This window comes from Microtus pennsylvanicus, chromosome 15, assembly GCF_037038515.1.
Source record: "Microtus pennsylvanicus isolate mMicPen1 chromosome 15, mMicPen1.hap1, whole genome shotgun sequence".
NCBI lineage: Eukaryota > Metazoa > Chordata > Mammalia > Rodentia > Cricetidae > Microtus > Microtus pennsylvanicus.
In genome coordinates, this window is record NC_134593.1 from 53,849,347 (window position 1) to 53,870,399 (window position 21,053).

The following is a 21,053-nucleotide window of genomic DNA, read 5'->3' on the forward strand; positions in this document are numbered from 1 at the left end:
TCCCTCCTTCCCTCCCTCCCTCCTTCCCTCCCTCCCTCCCTCCTTTCAAAAGTTATGTGCATAGATGTTTTGTCTGCATGAACACCTGTTCGAGGCTATCATACCCCCAGAGCTGGAGTTACACACAGTTGTGAGCTGCTATGTGGGTTCTGGGAATTGAACCCAGGTCCTCCAGAAGATCAGCCAGAGCTCTTAACCACTGAGCCATCTCTCAACCACGAGCTCTTTCTAAAGTAGAAAGCATATATAGCTTCGATATCTTTGTTTTGTTTTTTTATTATTTATGATCCAAAAATAATTTGTTATTCCAGGTATGGAACCCAGTGACCCATACGCTTTCTTAGGCTTCCCCAATAAGTTACGTCTCTTGTGATCCAGTTCTCCTTTGGCTTTCTGCTAAGGGCCTGTCACCTCAAAGCCTTAGCTGTCTAATAATGAATGTGATGTTTTTGGCTTACTTATCCTGAGTATGGGGCATAGGGCCTGCCTACCGAATGACACTCCCTTGTAGAAAACTGATTTTTCCTTTGCCAGAAGGTATTGGTTATAAATGGGGCTTTGTGTCCATTTTCCTTCTCAGTATGGCTGGGATCTTGTCTTGAAACTGTGCAGGTCTTTTGTATGCTGCCACACTCTCTGTGACAAAAATGTCGTTATAGGCTTCTGGAAGCTTTTTTTTTCTCTTTTTAAACAAATTGTCTTTGTTGTCTTTATTTTACTTATAATCAATGAGCATGAAATTATAGAAATAGATTTTTACCACCAAATTGTAAAAAACACATATAATATACATCCTGTAACTGCAAGATAGAATGAGACACATGGATGCAAACTTCTTCCCTTTCTCCTTTCCTGCCTTCTCTTTCCTTTCCTCTGAATTGAATTCATTTCTAGTCCATTTGAAATACTATTATTTTATTGTTTTATGCATGTATGTTTGTATATGTGTGCATACTGTTCATGTGTGTATATGCCTGTGGAGAGGTCAATCTTCCCCCTCAGGAGCATGGCCCATCTGTTTTTTGATGCAGAGTCTCTCATTGGTCTGGGACTCACTTGGTTACACTGGACTGACTACCTCAGGAATCCTCCCATCCCTGCCCAATTAACATTAGAAATATAGATGCATGCTATCATGTCAAGCTTTATAAAATGGTTTCTGGGAATCAAATGTCTTCTCATTCTTGCAGGTAAGCATTATACTGAGTCATGCCCCAGGCCCATACTCTAGATAGTGTACATACATTGTATAAACAGCAAAAAGTATCTTACAAAGCAGATATTGAAAATAGCTCTCCACGTTTCTGATTATGGTATTCCCCCTTTCCTCTGTTTCTTCTAGTTAAATTTTTGGGTGTTTGTCTTTTCATATTCTATGTTGCTATTTCTTAAATTTCCTATTTCTTTTAGTTATCTTACATTGCATTCTTATAAAGTGAGGATTAACATTTTTGCCTTATTACCGTCTAGTTCCTACTCTTTCAAAATTATGTTTTCTAGTAGTTTTGCTGAGTTGATAATTGGTATTTATGTTACTATAGCCAAAGCAATATATTATAATTTTTATCTTGCAAAATATTGCATTTTGACTATGAGAACTGTAATTGCCTTATTTCTGTTTCTAGATTGACATCCCATGACGATTGTGTCACATTCATTAATAAGGACAACTAAATCCTCTTTGAGTTTAAGTGTACAGTGCTTGGCCAATGACTGCTTCTTCATCCCTAGCCACCCATGACTCCATTCCAAGCAAGGAGTCATGCCTTCTGGAGCCTTCTACACCCCTGCTGCTCAACAGACTAGTTTGCTTCAGAGATATTATATGGCTCTTCTGGACCCTTATTCCTCAATAAGGTTTCTTTTCGAAGCATCAGTGTCTTCTGATACAGGACAAATCATCATGTTCAGAAACTTCTTGAGATAATTAACATGGTGATCATAATTTTTAGGGAGGGTTTGCATGCTTGAAAATATCTTCATATGCTACTATACTTGATTTCTGTTCACCATCAATTGTTGGATGGTTTGGTTGAGGGTAGTATTTGTTTGAATGCACATTTACTTAGCGAATTTGAAGACATTATCTCTTCATCTCTCAGCTTCAAACTTTGTTGTAGACTTGTCTGGTGATTATCATGTTTTACATTCTGTCATTCACACTCTATTTCTCTTTGCAAGCATTGATTGCATCGCCTTACATCCACTGCTCTGAAATTTCATAGGCATCTGTGCTGAAACAGGCATTTCCCCAGTTACTGGGCAAAGATCTTCCCAGGTTCTGGAATCATAGCCTCCAGCCACCTATATATTCTCCCTCTGCAACTCTGATTTCCTATGTATTCTATTTGTTGAATTAATTTAATTACCTTAATTTTTTTTGTGTGTTCACAGTTCTAGAATTGTGTCCCTTTATTCTGCTTTCTGCTAGTGTTCTTCCTCTGTCTCTTTACATTGACGTTTTCATTTTAACCATTTTTGTTTTTATTTCTCAATAACAATGAAATCATTCTCGTAACATTCCTTTATTGTATCCCGTAATAATTTTATCCAGCAATACCTATTTTTAAGTCCCCGAGGATAATTATTTTGACTTTTCTTTGCTTTGGCTTTTTTAGATATTGCTTTTTTGAGGTCTTTTTTTATTTGAACTTTGCAGGAACTGAAAGTTGAGTTGTTTGCTTAGATCTTACCTTATTTTGCAACTGAATGCTTTCCTTGAATTTTGACATTTTTAATCTAGCAAGGTCATGGCATTGATGGAATCTCAGTATGTGTGGATGCTCCCTGGATGGCTCTTTTGAGGATCTGGCCACTTAATCGTCAAGCTCTCCTTTTCTTTCTATGCCGCTCCCTATATGTGATTTTTCTGAATGAGAAATCTAGAAAACAGTGTCCTCTCCAAGTCTCCTCTTGGAGACACATGCTTGGCCTGGTAGGAATAAGGGAACCCCAAAAGTCTGGAAGAAATGTGGTCTCAGTCCACTGAGTATAGGCTTTCAGTTCTCTCTTTATCTTGCCAGTGGGTTTTCCCTCCCTGCTGTGTTTCTGGTGCCAATGAGTCTGGAGGGACTTTTTCTGGGTCAACATCAGAAACCATCAGGAATTCCAGCATGTAGGACAGAACTTAGCACCCAATGACTCTGTAAGCCATCAGGAGTTCCAGTATGTGGGCCATGACTCAGCACCCAATGCATCCTCATACTTGTTTACTGAAGTGACACCCAGAGCCCAATCTAGTCCCCCTGTGGTGAAACATACATCCCTAGCAAACAAAATGTCTGGTATTGTCCACAGTTTGTGTTGGCATTGGTGATGTGGGATTCCCCTCTTTATGCTATGAATACCATTGGTCAATTAAGAAACTGTCTTGAGCCTATATCAGAGCAGGACAGAATAGAGCTGGGTGGGGAAAACTAAACTGAATGCCGGGAGAAGGAAGGCAGAGTTTACAAGAAGCCATGGAACCACCACCAGAGACAGACATGCTGGAACCTTGCTGGTAAGCCACGAGCCTTGTGGTAAAATATAAAATACTGAAAATGGGTTAATACTAGATATAAGAGCTAACTAGCAATACACTTAAGTAATTGGTCAAGCAATGATTTAAATAATATAGTTTCTGTCTGACTATTTCAGAAGTCTGGGGAGCCAGGAAATAAACAAGCGGCCTTTTATAACACATTGGCATTTAGTATTCTAAACCTCCAGCAACTCCTTCAAATTCCACTTCTTTTTCAATAAAGTTTGATTTTTTTCAACATTGAGTCATTGTTTATATGTACTTATGTTTTTAAAGCCCAAATTAACTTTGCTTCAGTGACACTAGTGCTAAAAATGCATTCCCTTTTTCATGGCTAAATGAAAATTTAAAATGTAGATTTGGTCAAATGTATCAACACATCAAGCTTTTCTTTTATGGTCTCTTTCTCACTCCTCCTCTCTCTGTATGTATGTTTAATATTTTTATGTATTTTAAACATAAATTTGGAAATATTTATGAGATTTTTATCAACATACTGTACAAAAAAGAGCATAGAATAACCTTGTTTGTGATGTTATATAGATTTCAAATATATGTATATATGCAATTATATATTACCCAGGTCTTTTCAAATAGATTTTAATAAATACTGAGCACATATATTTATGTGTTGTGTATATGCAAGTTCTTAATAAATATCACTAGAATAGAGGAACAAAATTCATGCATTATACTAATTTGTTCTAAAAATTAGGAGAAAAATAATTAGCCCTAGAAAACACTAGATATTTTATATGACACCAGATCCTACAATTACTATAAGATTTGGAAACCCCATTTCATTTGGAAGACAAGATTAGTTAGAAATTGCTGATGATATATCCCCCAAAAGTGTCCTACTACAAGGACACTTGCTCAACCGTATTCATAGCAGCTTTATTCATAGTAGCCAGAATCTGGAAACAACTTAGCTGTCCCTCAACTGAAGAATGCATAAAGAAATGTGGTACATTTACATAATGGATTATTACACAATGGAGTAACTGAGCTGTTAAAAACAATGACATCATGAAATTTGAAGGCAAATGAATTGAACTAGAATAGATCATCCCAGTGAGGTAGCCCAGAGGCAGAAAGACAAACATAGAATGTTTTCACTCATAAGTGGATATTAGCTGTTAAGTAAAGGATAACCATTCTACAATCCACAGACCCAGAGAGGCTATATCTGTGGGACTCATGGATTTTCCTGGAAAGGGAAAAGAGAATAGATTTTGCAGCTGGACTGGGTGCAGGTGTGGATGGAAACAGGTGGGGTCAGATTGGGGTGGGGAGAGATGGAATGAGAGAGTAGTGAGAGAGACTTGGAGGGAAATTTAGAGGGTTATGTAGAAACCCAGTGCACTGGAAACTTCCTGAAATCTATGAGAGTAACCGTAGAGAAATATCCTAGTAAAGCAAGATATGGAATCCAAGAACTGGGACACCAACCCCACCAAAAAAAAAAATACCTTTGACCGAAAAACAGACCTTAGATCTGTCCTGCCTGTAAGACCTGTTGAGGCGATGGTTGCGCAGAGCTTGTGGGAGTGGCTAACCCATGACTGGTCCAACATGCGGTCCACGCCTTGAGAGGGAGTGCATGCCTGACATCTCCTTAGTGCCCAGGAACCAGAGGCTGGAAAGCCCAGAGACTCAGGATGGAACCAATCACGACGGACAAAAACAAAACCAAACCCCCAAAACCAAAACCAGAAAACAAAAAAATACCCCCCAAATTCAATAAAGTGTCTTAATGATATTCTATTATATTCATAGATCAATGTCTAACCCAGTTGCTATCAAAGGGCCCATCATCCACCAACTGACGGGAACAGATTTAGAGAACCACAGTAAAACACGAAGCAGATCCAGGGGAATCCCTCAGAAGAGGGGAAGAAAGGATTGTGACAGGCAAAGGGGTTCAGTCAGGACACCATGAGAGCATGGTCCATACAATCAACTGAGCAGGGCTCATAGGGGCTCACAGAAACTGCAGCGACAAACACGGAGCCTGTATGGGTATAGCTAGGTCTTCTGCTTATACCTTATGGTTGTGTAGCTGGATGCTCTGCTGGGTCCCAACAATAGGAGTGGGGTTGTCCATGACTCTTTTGCCTGCACTTGGGACTCTTTCTTCTCCTGGGTTGCCATAAAGAGTCATGATATGAGGGTTTGTGTCCATGCTTATTGTATCTTGTTGGGTCATGTTTGGTGGATACAATTGGGAGGTCTATTTTGTGTGTTTGTTTTGAATGGAAGAAGAAGAGGAGTTGATCTGGGGAAAAGGGAAGTGAGGGGGGATTGGGGGAGGGAAAATTGGTTAGGATGCAATGTATGAGTGAAGAATAAAATTGATAAAAAATAAAGAAAAAAAATAATTTCTAATCATTAAAAAAATAAGAGAAGAGAAATTGCTGATGACTCCTGTCGCTCTGCAATTCAGCAGGTTTGGGTCCAGCAGCACATAAAGGAGAAGCGGATGGAGGGGAGAGCTATTGAGTGTATCTGAGTCCATACATTTTCCTGACTGGGTCAAATCTAAGAAGAAGAGTGGAGGGTACCGACTGTGCAGACCGTGAGAAGAAAATCATCCCTGGAAACGCAGCAGCATGCAAGCCCAGGCTAAGAGGATGCTGTTTCTTTGCAGCATTGACTTTGATTTCTAACGGGAATGGATCCCGAGACATAATGAAGAGAATGGCATGAAAAGAGGCTCCTGTTTCCATGTTTGTCCGGCATGATACAGACATGTGTCTTAGACTGACCCAAAAACCTATTGCTTTCTTGTCTTCTGAGGACTGAGAAATAGAAACGTGTCACCAAGCCCAGCTTTCAAACTTTTGAAATTAGAGGGTTATATAACTTTTAAGTTCCTGACAATGAAGAAGAATACTACCAATAATTTCAGTGTGTGTGTGTGTGTGTGTGTGTGTGTGTGTGTGTGTGTGACTCAGTGGTAGAGCATTTGCCTAACACACACAGAGCCTGGGTTGGAGTCTCAGTAATACACACACACACGCGCGCGCGCGTGCACAGACACACACACCCCACAAAATTGTACGGAGATGATTGGCTTCAATCAACCAGGCTTGTGTCTAGAACTATATGTTCTTCCTCATTAAAACCTTGTGCAGCAAGCAGTCCTACACTTTTGTGACAGGAAAGAGTTTAAAAACGAATATAATCTTTATTCTCTCTGGAAATGTACGGCTTCATATTAATTATTAAAACTGGTCTATGGGAAAAATATTGAAAACTGTTTTATTTACCACGTTTTACCATGTTTCTCAGGAGGAAATATCCAGAGATTTGCAAAACATTAAGAGGAGAAGCAAAACCCATAAATTTTGGAGAGGTTATTTATTTTTTCCTTGGTTATCAGAATGTTAAACATTAATAGAATTTTTTTTTTGGTAAGGTCTGGGAGTACAGCCATTTTAAAAATACAACATGTCTTCCACAAGATGAAGGGAATGGACACATCGTTCATCGCAAACACTGAGGCCCAGGATAGTGGCAAGAGACTCACTGCGAATGCCCCGAGACTTCCTCTCTTTCTGTTGTATCAGCGCTCTAAATATACTTTCCAGAATCCTCCGAAACGCTTGCTTAGAATTTTCCATAGTACATCATTTACAGTGATGTGTTGGAATGTGTAACCTCAACTTTTCCATATATTCCAACTAAACAATCCAACAAGCTGCTCAAATTCCTCCCATGATTCCGGCTGTAAATCGGCAGTGATATATTTGGATTGGAATGAAGCGCTAGACTTACGAGGCAGGCTCTCTATTAGACAAACTCCAAAAATTGTTACAAGACTTTTCTTGCTGCAAAGTCTGGAGGTAAAATTGCAGGCTTGAGAAATAATTGCAAGATTAAATCTCCTCTTGGTGCCTTTTACCCTAACTGGAATAAAAAGATGGAATACCTTGTTGCGGTATTAGACTGTGGATTGGTCAACCTCTATTTTTTGAGTCTATTAAAAAAAAACAACAAAACGTTTTAAAGATTTGTTTTTATTATTTTAAGTTGTGTGTATGTGTGTAGGTACCCAAGGAGGCCAGAGACATTGTATCCACCTGGAGCTGGAGTTACAGACCCATGTGAACCAACAGATAGTGATGCTGGGACCTGAATTCTGGTCTCCTGGAAGAACAGCCCAGTCTCTTATCTCCCCCCATTGTTTCGTGAGAATGAAAATAAAACGAAATATTTCAGGCCAGAAGCAGGTGAGATCACCAGGCAAAGGATGGGTTAAGAAGCACTGAGAAACGACTCTTCTTGGGCACAGCTTGAGTTTTATTTGACTTTAACAAATCCCAGGAACTGGGGTGGTCTGAGGAAAAAAAGCAAAGGTCCCGTTTTCAAAGAGAATGAGATATGAGGCGGTCTGCATGGGGAAGTGAGCTATTGCTCCCCATTGTTTATGCTCACCCAGTCTGAGCTTATTTTTTCCCCATTTCCAGGCGTTGCAACAGCCATGCAATGTCTCTTGCCATGCGACTCCTGTGGACTAGCGAGCCTGGCTCCTTGGGGGACTGGACAGTCCACAGGAGAGTCCCAGTATCCTTTGTGGAGACTTATTCTTCTACGCGGGAAACAGTTCCCAGGGAGGCTTCCTTCACGCCACTGCATCACTAAATGAAATGACAGTCCTGAACATGACGGGGGCTGCAAAACTGTGCCATATGGCAGGAAAGTCTCAGCAAATATGGGCTGACCCAGGAACTCGGCCTCCGGATGAACCATCGCTATGGGAAGGAACACAAAAGCTGAGGTTGGGGGATGGCTCAACAGTAAGAGCACATGGCTTCCAACCTCTTGTGACTCCGGACTCTCCGCTGTCCTTTTCTGGCCTCTTTCAGCCCTGCACATGCACATATACCCAAAGACTCAAAAATACACACATCCACAAATAAAGATAAAACAACAAAATTTGTTAAGAAGAATAAAAATAAAACAAAGACTATGGAACCTCACACTGTTCTGCACTCCCCCAAAAAAGGGTTGTGTGTTCTCATCTGAACTTTCTTGAGCATGCATACTACCCAAATAAAATATATAATTTTAAACTCGTATTAAATCTAATGAAACATTTTATTTCCTAACATGTTTTGTTTTTTACTACTTATAACATTGAAACCATATTTATATGAGTACAAAGGACCTTTATAATCTTTCTTACGTAAATCATGAATGCATCATTTTTGATTTCAATAATCCTCTATTGACACACATTTCCCATGCTTCAAAGAGTTTTATGGAACATTCAGTAAATAACCAGAAACACATTGAAACTACATCTTTTATTGCTTGCTCTATTATTTATTTGAAACAAATTACTAGGATCAAATTATAAGAACTATGACTTGAGTACATTTAATGTAAAAAATATTTTTAAATTCCTTAGTTTTATTAATACTTTGCCATTGAAAATGCCTTTATTTAAACCGTTTTCTTGTCTCCAAACTGAATAACACTTAGCATATTAATTCTATTTCTGGATGAAATTTGTCTTTAGTGCTCCATGTGTGGAAACTTTCTTCTTGGATTCTATTTCTGTTTTGTAGACTCTAGGTCATGCCACTGAAGAAAATACTCCACCATCTTTTAAGGTTAATGGTGAAAACCTGACTCTTGGTGCAGTTTTTGTTCTTTGGAGGTATCTATTATTGTTGGTTGCTTTTAACAATCCTTTGTCTTTTATTCTCCACAGTTGTATTAAAATACGTCAAATGGTGAAATCTCTTTAATGTTAACACACTTCACCAGTTTTGGAGTACAGTCATCAATTATCGTTCCTGCACTGGCTCTTCTGGAATCTTTATGCTGTTATTTCTATGTTCCTTTGTTCTATACTTTTGGTTTCTCTGATAATTCCTTTTGATAAATCTTCTGGAATATTGATTGCTTCTCATATTGAAACCAAATTAAATTTAACTTAACTCCCTCTATGTGCATTTTCTTCCTTCCTCCCCTTCCTTCCTTCCTTTCTTCCTTCCTTCCTCTTTCTCCCCTTCCTTCCTTCCTTCCTCTTCCTCCCCTTCCTTCCCCTTCCTCCCCTCCCTTCCTTCCTCTTCCTCCCCTTCCTTCCTTCCTTCCTTCCTTCCTTCCTTCCTTCCTTCCTTCCTTCCTTCCTTCCTCTTCCTCCCCTCCCTTCCCTCCCTTCCCTTTTCTTTCTTTCTTTCTTTCTTTCTTTCTTTCTTTCTTTCTTTCTTTCTTTCTTTCTGTCTTTCTTTCTTTCTTTCCTTCCTTCCTTCCTTCTGTCTTGTGGTTCTGAGAACAGAACCAAAGGTTCTTTGTCTATCAGGGAAATGGTGTACCACTGACCTACATCTCCAGATCTATCTGAGTTTTAAAATTAAGATTATATACTCTGGTTCTAATTCTTTGTTTCTTTGTTTTTGTTGTTTTGTATAATTTTTAGCTCCACCAACCTCTTGAGGTCACATTATCAACGTGTGCTATGCATATCACTTCACCCTTCCTTTGCTATGTATTCTCATAATTGGTAACACGTTTCTTTTTCCTACATATTGTTGGATTCAGATTATATGACCTGGCCCTATATGTCAATTCAGTCAGCATGACATCAGAAAGGAAGTGGTTTTATCTGCTGGTACTATTAATTCAAGGTGGCAGTTTGTTCTTTCAGGAAACCTTCCTACCTGAGTCTATTCTGAAGATCTGACCCTTTCTTGTGAAGGCACATAACTCGCAGAGACAGGGATGGAGAAAAAGCTCATGGCCAATCACACCGCTCTCAAGTCATTTCTCTGGAACTTGTCTCTGCTCAATTAACTCTAATTTTAGGTTCCCTCCTCTCCTTCATACAGGGACCTTCATACAGGATATTTATCAAGCACCAACTCAGTTGAGAAGAGATAGCTGACAAATACATTTCCTAGGTTTCAGTTATCCTCTTGCTGCCTGTGTGTGAGTTGACCTTCATGCTTTCCTCCCCAACCACCATCACGGTTCTTGCAAGTCCAACTTAATAATTGGTTTAGCATAATGAGCAATCTAATTTTACTTTAGAGAAATTTATAAATTAGCCAAGATTTGAAGGGCAGCAAATTGGCATTTGGACTTTTCTTTGGCATCAGAACAAATTTCTGTGTTCTATGGATTGGCCTTGAAATGTTTCTCAAAGGCCCAAGTGTTAAAGAATTGGTCTCAGTGTGGGGTTTTTAGGAGGCACAGAAGGTTTGGAGAAGTGGAGCCTGCTGGGAAGAGGGCTGGTCCTGCAGCCTGACATTAAGGGGATATTGGGATTCCAGACCCTCCACTTTTTCATTCCCTTCCTTCCAGGCTGCCAAAAGGTCAATAGCACACTCTACTGCAAGCTTCTGCCATGATTACTTCCTCACCATAAACCCTCAAAGCTATGCAACTAAGCCTAAACTGAGGCTTTCAAACTGCAGCTTACTCTTTTAAAATTATTATTTGGAGTACTTTGCTGCAACAACAGAACTCTGCCGAAAATTACTTATTTTCTTCTTCTTAAGTCCTCTGAATGTGAGTGATAGTTATATGGCTTGATCTGTTGGGCTGGGGGGGTGATCTCCTGGCAGTGGGACCAGGGCTTATCCTGGGAGCATGAACTGCTTTTCTCAGAGCCCATTCCCTATGGTGGGATGCCTTGCTCAGCCTTGATACAGAGGAGAGGGACTTGGTCCTTTCTCAACTTGTATACAAGACTTTGCTGACTCCATAGAGGAGACATTGCCTCCTCTGAGGAGAGAATGGGGGGGGGTATGAAGGGAAGTCTGATGGACAGGAGGAGAGGTAGGGGGAACTTGGGCTAGTATGCAAAATTAAAATATTTTTAAATAAAAAATAATTTATGTTTTTGACTTTTCAGATGTTTTGTTAAATTTCATTGGCGGGAACTGAGTAAATGCTTGAATTTCTCTGTTTTGTTAAAGTGTGTAAATCTGTTTCTGAAGTCATTTCATTGATTTGGCCATCAGGACCTGCACAGCTACACCAATACTGTGTTTTTAAATAATATATTTTGATAAATTCTTGGGGAATTTCATCAATGTACTTTATATACTCACCCCACCACCGCTCTGCCTAACCTAACTCCTCCCACTTCCCCACATTCTCTTTGAAAGTTTATTTCTGTTTTTTTTTTTTTTTTTTTTTTGCTAATTCACTAAGTCCACATACTCATTGGCACAGGGCCATTCAGAACAGTTTGGTCTCTCTACCTGGGACCATTCCCCTAAAAATAAAGAAATCTTTTCCCCAGGAGCCATTAGCTGTAGTGATCATGTAGACTTTATTCCTTAAATTTCCCTAGAGTCTAACACAGTGCCTGGCATATATAACAAACTAAAAAAAGTGAATTAAAAACAATTGAATAAAAATAAATATTTTTATTTTTTAGAAATTTCTTCATTGTTCTTTAAGAATTAGAAAATAAACTGTTAACTCTGGTTTATTTAACAAAAAAGAAAAATACTTTGTCTCATATGTTGCAGGATATCAATCATATGAATTGTGTGTTGCACTGTGAACCCCAAGATTGCATAATTTGTAGATGAACCTGTTTCTCATTATGGTGTGGCTCAGCCCTAGCACACACCTTTGCTTCAAGTGCTTTCTGCTTGGATATTGTAAACAGTATCAGATAAATCAACCAAAGCTTGAGAGGCAGAGCAAGCAACCCATTGACAGGAAGTGAACAAGACAAAGCCATAGAGATTAAGAGGGAGGGAGGATGAACAATAGAGAGATGCACAGGAAGTCCACAAGAGGGACATTCAATTTGAGAGTCTTGTTTCAGATGGTAGGAGAGTGGAGGTTTCTGGGAAGTTGACTGAGGAGGAAGGTCAGCTGGATGCTTTCTCTGACTCTCTGAGCCAGTAAGTTTTGAGCCCAGAATGTGGCTTCTGAGTCTTTATTGGTGAAATCAAACAATTGAGATTTTGTTAAAAATGGCAACCTTACAAACCAAGGAAAGAAGATAAGAAGCATCTAAGCCCCATTCCGTTCTGTGTACACCTGTGTTGTTCTGCAGACTTGTACACATTTCAAAAGAGGTTCGTTCATCTGGCTATGGTGTGCTAGAAGGCAAAGAGGGAAGAAGGGTGAGTTATGAGTGACAAACAGTGTTTTAAATAGCGTAGTCCCCTTCAGTTATGGCTTAAAGCATACATAGTGGAACCCTTTCACTTACAGCACATGGCTTTGTTCAAGGGTGATAAAAGTAAGTATTTTGCAAATGATATTTAAGCATTTGTAGGTAGAGATTCTATCAAAATTTATGAAAATACCAATCTAATTATTTCCTGAGGAAAGTTCACAATATGTATCCTAGGCTGGCCTAGACTTCATGAGTTTCCTGTTTCATCCTCTATGTACTGGGAGCAGATGTGCTCCAGAACTCTCAGCTTTTCATCTAATATTGTAGATTGTCTATTATAATTTTTGAACCCAAATATAGAAATTATAAAGCATTTGCATTTATTTATTCCAGATCCCTCAGCTCTTACCCAACACAATATCCAAATGATAGGAAAGTGTCTTACACTAAGGGTTCAGGGTTCAAGATTTTACCATTGAACCATACATGGCACCCAGAAAGGCTTTACCAAATCTATCACTTGAGTGGAACAGAAATTAAAAGAGACATCCTCTGGACCAGAATGACTGGAACAGTTGTCTCCTATTTGTGTGTTGACAAGTATGAGCTGGACTGTATCAATGTCCATACATTCCAGTATGGAGCAATGTAGGTCAATTTTCTGTTTGTCATTAAGGGTGGGCTTTGTCTCTATGCTGCTGACTCTGCTATGGGGGCTTGAGCTGCGCATGTGTGTTCAGGGCCTCCAGAGTCAGAGGGAGAAGACAGTCACTCATTCTACATTGCGCTTACTCGTGTATTTCAAGTGCTTTACTCTTCTTGAGTTTTGCCATCTGTAGGGGAGGGAACATGAAACCCACAACATCTTGTCTCTCAGTGGACTTTTCATACATTGTACTCATGATTACTTAAGCGAAGTTTAGCTCAGTAGATCTTCCGGTACTTGGTTATTACAGGATGACTTCATAGAATAAATAGCTGAAAGGCCAGCCACCCCTTCTCTCTCATCTCATGGAAGAGCTGAAAGACCGGCCACCCCTTCTCTCTCATATTTTTTATTTCTGTGCATTTCTGACAAAAGGCAAAGCTAACTTTGCCTTTCACTGAAGATAAAAATTCCTGTATATAAATCAGGTAAGTTCCTACCAATATTTTACTCACAGCTCGATTCACAATAATCCAGATTATTTATGAACTAATGACGTCTCAGAGTTATCAACATTTCTAAATGGGTTCCAGGGACTCACAACAGCTGTATTTCCTTAGTCATGTGCTCACTGAAACAAGCATCAATAGCAGGCCCCGGACTACCACTAGGATAATAGAAAGCTCTCTTTTCTAGACTCTCAAGTCTCTCATTTTAGGGTTTCTCATATCCAGTCCCAGGGTTTTCATAAAATCCAGTATCTGTTAGTTTTCTTTAAGTCATTCAACCACTGAGATTATCCTATGGCACAACTGATGTAAAATAATAGAGATTTTAAAAGTGGAAATGTTTGCTCTTCTACTCCCATTTCAAGCTTTTTCTTTTGCTTTATTATGTGTAAGATTCATGACACTTTGCAGTGTGAAACTGATGGGAATTGGTAGCTTTAAATTAGTATTAAGTAATTGGGAATGCAATGTACAAACTAGAAGTGCTTTCTTGTTTCGAGTTGTGGGTTTCTTCCCTCCTCCCCCCGCCCAATCATTTTACCACTGTCTCTTATGAACTGCTATAAGGAAAAAAATATTATGAGGAATAAGTTGAATTTCAGAGGCATATTGCTGTAGTTTTATCAAACATGCCAAGATGTGAGTTTAACTTATCGGGAAAACAAATTTTCCCCCAAGAATTGTCAGATAAGTTGAATCACAATTTCACTTGCTGAAATGAAGGAGAAAAGGAAGAAATTGGCATAAAGTAGGAAAGACAGAACTGAATATTGATGTTTTCTTCAACTTTGTCTTTCATTTGAGCACAATACTCAGAAAAACTGGGAATTTCAGCCAACTAAAAGCATCCCTGGGATCAAATGACTTTCTTCTTGATTGTGCATGAATCAGAGACTCTCAGCGATGAAATATGTCAGAATTAAGAGGTTAACACGTATGACAGTGAACAAACAGGAGGATGTTTTAGCTGTGCAAACCTCAGAAAGAATTTGAGGACAATATGGACTCTGTATGTAGTCTTCTCTCTTGACACCAAATCCCTTGATATGCTCACCCTTTTCCAAAGTTTCATTTACCATCTCTACCAGGGAGAAAGCCAAGCTTAGAGTGAATGAGTGTACCTAATTTCACTTCCATGGTGGACTTTGGATTTCACACTGCCATAAATATGTTAGTTGGTATCTTTCTTCTTTCTTTTTCTCCTGTCAAAGCTGTGTTGGTTACGAGGGCATAGTTATATTTTCTTTTAAAACAATCCTTTCAGATGATTCTGAATTCTTACTTCTTCTTCATTAAAGTATTGTGCATCGTCCTGGCATGTATTGTGATTTTTTTCTAAAGGGTAATTACTTATTTGTACAGTATCCAGAAGTGATAATCAGTCATTCACTTATTGAACACATGCCATTTACCAGGCTAATTAGAGACACGGGAAATAGAAAGGTCAATGGAATCAGTCCCCTACCCTTGAGAGTTTTGTTGTCTATTAAAAGGCCTCTGATGCATAAACAGGTGAAGCTGCAATAAAATTAGGGTGCTGTGGGTGAAAGGTAGGAAAAATATATGTTATCAATATTGGGGGAAAGTTCTTCTATCATAGAAAGCTAAAGAAAATTGATTTTTTTCTTATATCTAGAAGGATGAAGAGGTATTTAAATTTAGAAAAAGGGAAATTCCCATTTAAAAAATATTCCACATGCACACAAAAAGCATTATGAACTTCTTAACCTATTTCCACCCTTTATGCTCATCTCTTCCCTCTGACCTCATCTTCTTCTGGACTATATGCCCTTTCTTCTATCATTCTTCATAACAATTCTTTTTGAGTCACTGATTTTGATTCAAGTTTCTAATGTCACCTTGGAGAAGGGATCATATGATGGAGTGCAGACAGCAGACAGACCAATGTCCGCAACACTGAAGGTCACCCAACATCCCCCCCCAATTTGGCAATTATTAACTTGGAGTAGCCTCTCAGAAGAGAGTGGAGCCTCGTGGGCACTTCACCACCAATGTAAAACAGTGTTAAGTGTCAAGTCTTGTGCAGGCCTTGTTTAGGCATTCATAGCTGCTATGCATTTGTGTTCATAATAACCTTGTTGCATTCTGGTGGTAGTAAAGGAAATTTCAAGACAGAGTGATAGTATGGACAATGGTCATAGACAGACGTTGCTCAAGGTCATCTATGTAGAATATGATCAGAAGCTTAATGCAACTTGATCTGAGGGCAGGATGAGCAGCTAATATATTCCAGTCACATGTTCTTTCATGCTATATTTCTGAATTTGTCTTTTCCCCTGTGCAATATGTAGATATATGAACATGTAAGCAGATGAGTAATAGAAATCTATTTCTATTTTTTTTTAAAGGAAGACAACTTTGAAATCTGTGTAGCAGATGCTTCATGTGCAGGAAGCAGTAGAATTGGAGAACCTGTGCAGCCATTTAGTTGACAGTTGATGGAGATGTGGGATTAGAGAAGCTTGTCAATTGGAAGAATAATCTCAAGAAGAACTCCGAAGCAAGAGTGATCATCATCAGGACATGCTAATTATCAGGTAGAGAGTTTCCAGATAAAGAGGTATTCATTGTCATTTGGAACATTTTTGACTTGGAAAGCAAGGTGTAGAAAATGGCAAGCAGGTGAGAGAATAGTTTACCAGAAAGAAGGAGGATTTAATGGTGGATGTGTTTAGTCACCAGGTGTGTGGAACAGCCTTGTGAATGTGTCCAGCAGGCACAAAATATGATCTCTGCTGGGGTGGTAGATTAGGCTTGGTGTTCAGGGAATCCTTAACAAACAAACCACAATAAATGTCAGTGAAAGCACAAACAATGACATAACCCAGAATGCTCAGGTACCAGCAGTCTGACCAGTGTTCCCTTTCTATCACTGCATAATGTCCTAAGTCAGCGTGTTTGCAGTTTATATTACATCAAAATTCTGAGAAATGAGCTGCCTTGACTTATGTTTTTTTTCTATCTAAATTAAAGCCTCCTGCTTCTTCTAGTGTTGTTGCATAATAATGATAGATACATTCTTAATACCTCCTCATATATTTTTCTCCTTAACAATGTAGTATCTCATATGTTAACACAATGTCATTCGTTGCATCAATTTCAATTCTCTTACTAAAGTTCTTTTCTGTATATCCTAGAGGTGACTGCTGTGAAGAGGTCCTTGCCACAGTTTTTTTCCCCTTCATAGCCAACAACAACAATGGTGGAAATCACTATTTACAGAACCAACTTCTCATTGCTTTTACTTTCTCATTAAGAATGAACACTATTAGGAGAAAGGGGCTAAGTCAGGGACATTAATATTTCATTCTGATAATGAACACATAGCCATGCAGTTAGAAAAAAATTCCTTTAGAATTCCCTAGTCTCTGGGAAAATAAACTATACATATTGCAAGCAAATGAGATTTAGTCTGATACCTCAGGATAATAGAGAATCTGGCCTTTAAAGGCATTAAAAAAAAACAGTTTTCTGTTTGATAAAAGACGTCTAGCCAGTTTCTATGGACCTTAGACAGAAGCAAAGATCAGCGTGTTGAAGTTAATCATTAACTTGAACTATCTTTTTCCCGTGTTTGGAAGGGAGAAAAAGAGAGAGACTGCCATGAAAGCATGTTATTTCTGCAGAAATACTTGCATCTTTGCCGAATTTTAAGGTCATTTTTCTTCTCATCGTGTTTCTTTCTCCTGTGACTTTTATGAAATTCAGAATGCTCCATGTCTGCCACTTTTTACTGTGGCACACGCAGCCACACTCTGTGAGTTCTATACTAAAGCTAGTAAGCTAATGTTGTACAGTTGGAATGATTCAAGGCTTAGACAAGAGACATAAATTAGACTGGGGTGAAGATAATGTATTCTAGAGGAGCAATCCAGCATGAGACACACAATGCTTTCTAAAGCAATGAATTGGCTCCTGACATATTATGTATTTATCTCTTCCCATCAAACATATCACATATCTGTATGATTTTAGGATGTCAGATGATTTTTTTTGGGATACCCTAGACCAATTGTATCCATTTATGGATTAGGAAATATTAAGGGGAGAAGGGTCAAGTTTCTTTTCCAAGGTCACATAGGAATCAGCAATAGGATTTATATGGTAACTTAAGTTTTCTGATTCCAGACAAGAGGCTTGTTTTCTTCATATTGCATCATCTATATTGTTTGAATTCAAAACTTCCACATGCATAATGAGTCTGTTTTATATCAAATAGAAACAAGGGGGCATGTGTCAAAAATCAAACTTTCCTTCCTAATTGGAACTCTTGATACCTAAGATACAAGTATGCTTACATTTCTGCTTGTTTATCACTGTATTTTCTAAGTGAAGATTATATTCTAGTATTCTGTCAACATTTAAAGCCTTCTTAAAGTTGACAAAAGATAAAAATGAAAAAAGTCAAATACTAGTGCTTAATATCCTTCATGAAATACTGAGAATCCTTAGTACATGGAATTGATCAAAGATAAAAGCAGGGCTGGGCATGTAGCTCAGTGCTAAAGTGCTGGCCTAGTATGCACAAGTATAGGTTCATTCACCAGTACTGTAATATGTACACACACATACATATGTGCACACACCCTTACACAGAGTCTGTATATGCTTCTCTCTCTCTCTCTCTCTCTCTCTCTCTCTCTCTCTGTGTGTGTGTGTGTGTGTGTGTGTGTGTGTGAGAGAGAGAGAGAGAGAGAGAGAGAGAGAGAGAGAGAGAAAGAGAGAGAGATATCAGAAGAGAAAATATTTATATTCTACAACTTGGCATGCTAAAACATGCAATGATGCAAGTTTTATCTGTCTCCATAAGAAAAAAACCACAAGTGAACAAATAATCCTTTAAATTTGCCCACTGGGGACTGTTACCACTTATATACTTCCAAAAGAGCCTTAGTCTTGCACAATCAGAGCTTTGAACACAGGCAAAAGCATGCAATTAGAACAATTTCTGCATCATACAAAGAATCCATTCTTTAGGTATAAAATCCTGCCCTTCCCAAATGTCTTCCAATTCTGGATTCATTGATTGTGGTTTTGAATATTCGGTGCATCTACCTATAGAAAAAGAATTTTGTGCTTTCCCATTGCATTCACAGCTGCTTGTAGAAGTAAAGAAATTTGGGAGAAGTTGATATATGGTAAGAAAAGAAGCCATTCTTTTCAGACTTGAAAGCATAAGAGCTTGGAAGAGGTAAGCATTTGTGATGATTATCTTAAAGAAAATTAGTCACTCAAACTAACACTTGGGGAGTCATCTAAAATAATACGTACTTCTTTGATACTCTCAAGATTAAAGGTAAGTTGGCTTGTTTTCCTTAGGTCTTGAAGGGCAGACTAGGAGATGTTAACTACTAAAAGCTGATACTGAGAAAACCACAAAAATTGGGTAAAAGACTGGAAACATCTCACTGAAATGAATTCTCTTCTGTTTTCTATACATACTCTTTGAGCTGTGTCTTGGTAGCCTTTGTGGTCCTGTGTCTCATCATCTGAAAACAGATTTAACTTGATGGCCTTATGGTACAATGGAACATGAGGGTCTAAGACTCCTTTTGACCCTTTGATATGAAGATGAATGGGTAGTTATACCATTCAATTATTCTAAGCATCACTTTTCTCATCTTTGGAATGAGATGCTGCCATCTTTATTCGTTTAATTCTGGCTACGATTAAATATGCCAGTCACAGGGTAGGTACTCAGTAAGCATGAGTTTTACTTTTATATGTTTCACTTGTTCAAATGCAAGGCTAGTCTACCTGAAACCTTTTGGGGGCTATTGTACCTATTGTACCCTTGGTCAAATTGGTATCAGCTGCTTTTGCACAGAAGTGAAATTAAATAAAATAGAATAAGCTGCATTTCTTCCCCATTCTTCACACTCAGGTCAAATCTTACTCTCAGGCACATTTCTCTTGGTCCAAACTCAGGGCACGTGCCCATCATGGCTGCCAGGGATGATTGCATAACCCACACCTCATCTCCTTTCGTACTTTCATTTCCTCTTGCCCCCTCTCTCAACTATTGCCTAGAATTTGCTTTCTTCTGTGTACCTGTTGATTCTATTGCTTTGGTTTGTGTCACAAGAATACCAATTCCTTTTACCATGTGTTTTTACCCATACTGGAGGCCATTGTCAATCCTGCTCTTGGCTGAGTTCTCATCACTTTCATTACTGCCACCCTTGCTCACCACACTGAGTTCTTACCTGAGATGATACAACTGTGTGTAAACCAAGTAGGACTCGTCCTGTTTCTCCTGATAAGTGCACTCAGACTAGCTTTCAGATATGTCACCCTGGGACAATTTTAAGTCAGGGCTCTTATGACTCTCTTTGTCTGTCCCCAGTGTTTTTCACAGAAACGTGGTAATTCACTATATATATTGTCGAACAATTAAAACTAAAAGAAAGAAAGAAAAAAGAAATAGGAAGAAGATGGAGGAGGAGGAGGAGGAGGAGGAGAAGAAGAAGAAGAGGAGGAGGAGGAGGAGGAGGAGGAGGAGGAGGAGGAGGAGGAAGAAGAAGAAGAAGAAGAAGAAGAAGAAGAAGAAGAAGAAGAAGAAGAAGAAGAAGAAGAAGAAAGAAGAAGGAGGAGGAAGAGGAGGAAGAGGAGCAGAAGAAGAGAGGTGCTAATTTCCCTTACCCTTTGACTATCTTACCAATGCTTTGTGTGATTCTTAATGTCATATAATCTTATTTAGTAAAACTTCCCTATTGAATTTTAGACCAGATGTTTAAGCTGAGGCTCATAAAAGAAGGTATATTTCCAAAGTGGCTATGTTAATGTGATTCAAGACTTGGACTTGAATCCAGCCTTCCTCCCCATAGCTTCTTTTTATTGTTATGCAGTATTTTATTTATATTTTTAGGGGTCTCTGAACCTGATTGTCTCATCCCAAGATATAGGTCACAATGCTTGATGCTTTAGGGACTGTCTTCTCAGAAGGCCGATCTTGAACACCGTAGCCAGCCATAGGTGATTTGAGAATGTGCCAGGCATCCTAAATATGTGAAGAGCCTGCTTCCCTCATTCTGTCATTCAGGACACATCGTTCATCACAGAACCAGAGACATTGAACTCTGGCCACATAGCTTCAAACAGCTCAAATAAAGTTTTAATGTTGGAAATGTAGAAAGCCTATTTTCTTGCATCTGTTTTTGATATTGCTTTTCTTATTACACGGCTTGGTAGTCCGTACAAAAATTGGTAGAAGCATATAACTTATTGAAAAGATATTTAAAGATATTTAATTGC

General features: G+C 38.7%; 1 long non-coding RNA gene across 1 annotated transcript in view; it reads left to right on the forward strand.

Annotated features, from left to right (window-relative positions):
- LOC142836051 (uncharacterized) overlaps positions 1–20,227 on the forward strand; it is a 64,720-nt gene extending 44,493 nt beyond the window's left edge. Inside the window, exons 2-4 of the long non-coding RNA XR_012907988.1 lie at positions 16,148–16,336; positions 18,896–18,990; positions 20,146–20,227. This is a non-coding gene — a long non-coding RNA (uncharacterized LOC142836051). The remainder of the gene's footprint in view (positions 1–16,147; positions 16,337–18,895; positions 18,991–20,145) is intronic.
- The last annotated feature ends 826 nt before the right edge of the window (positions 20,228–21,053 follow it).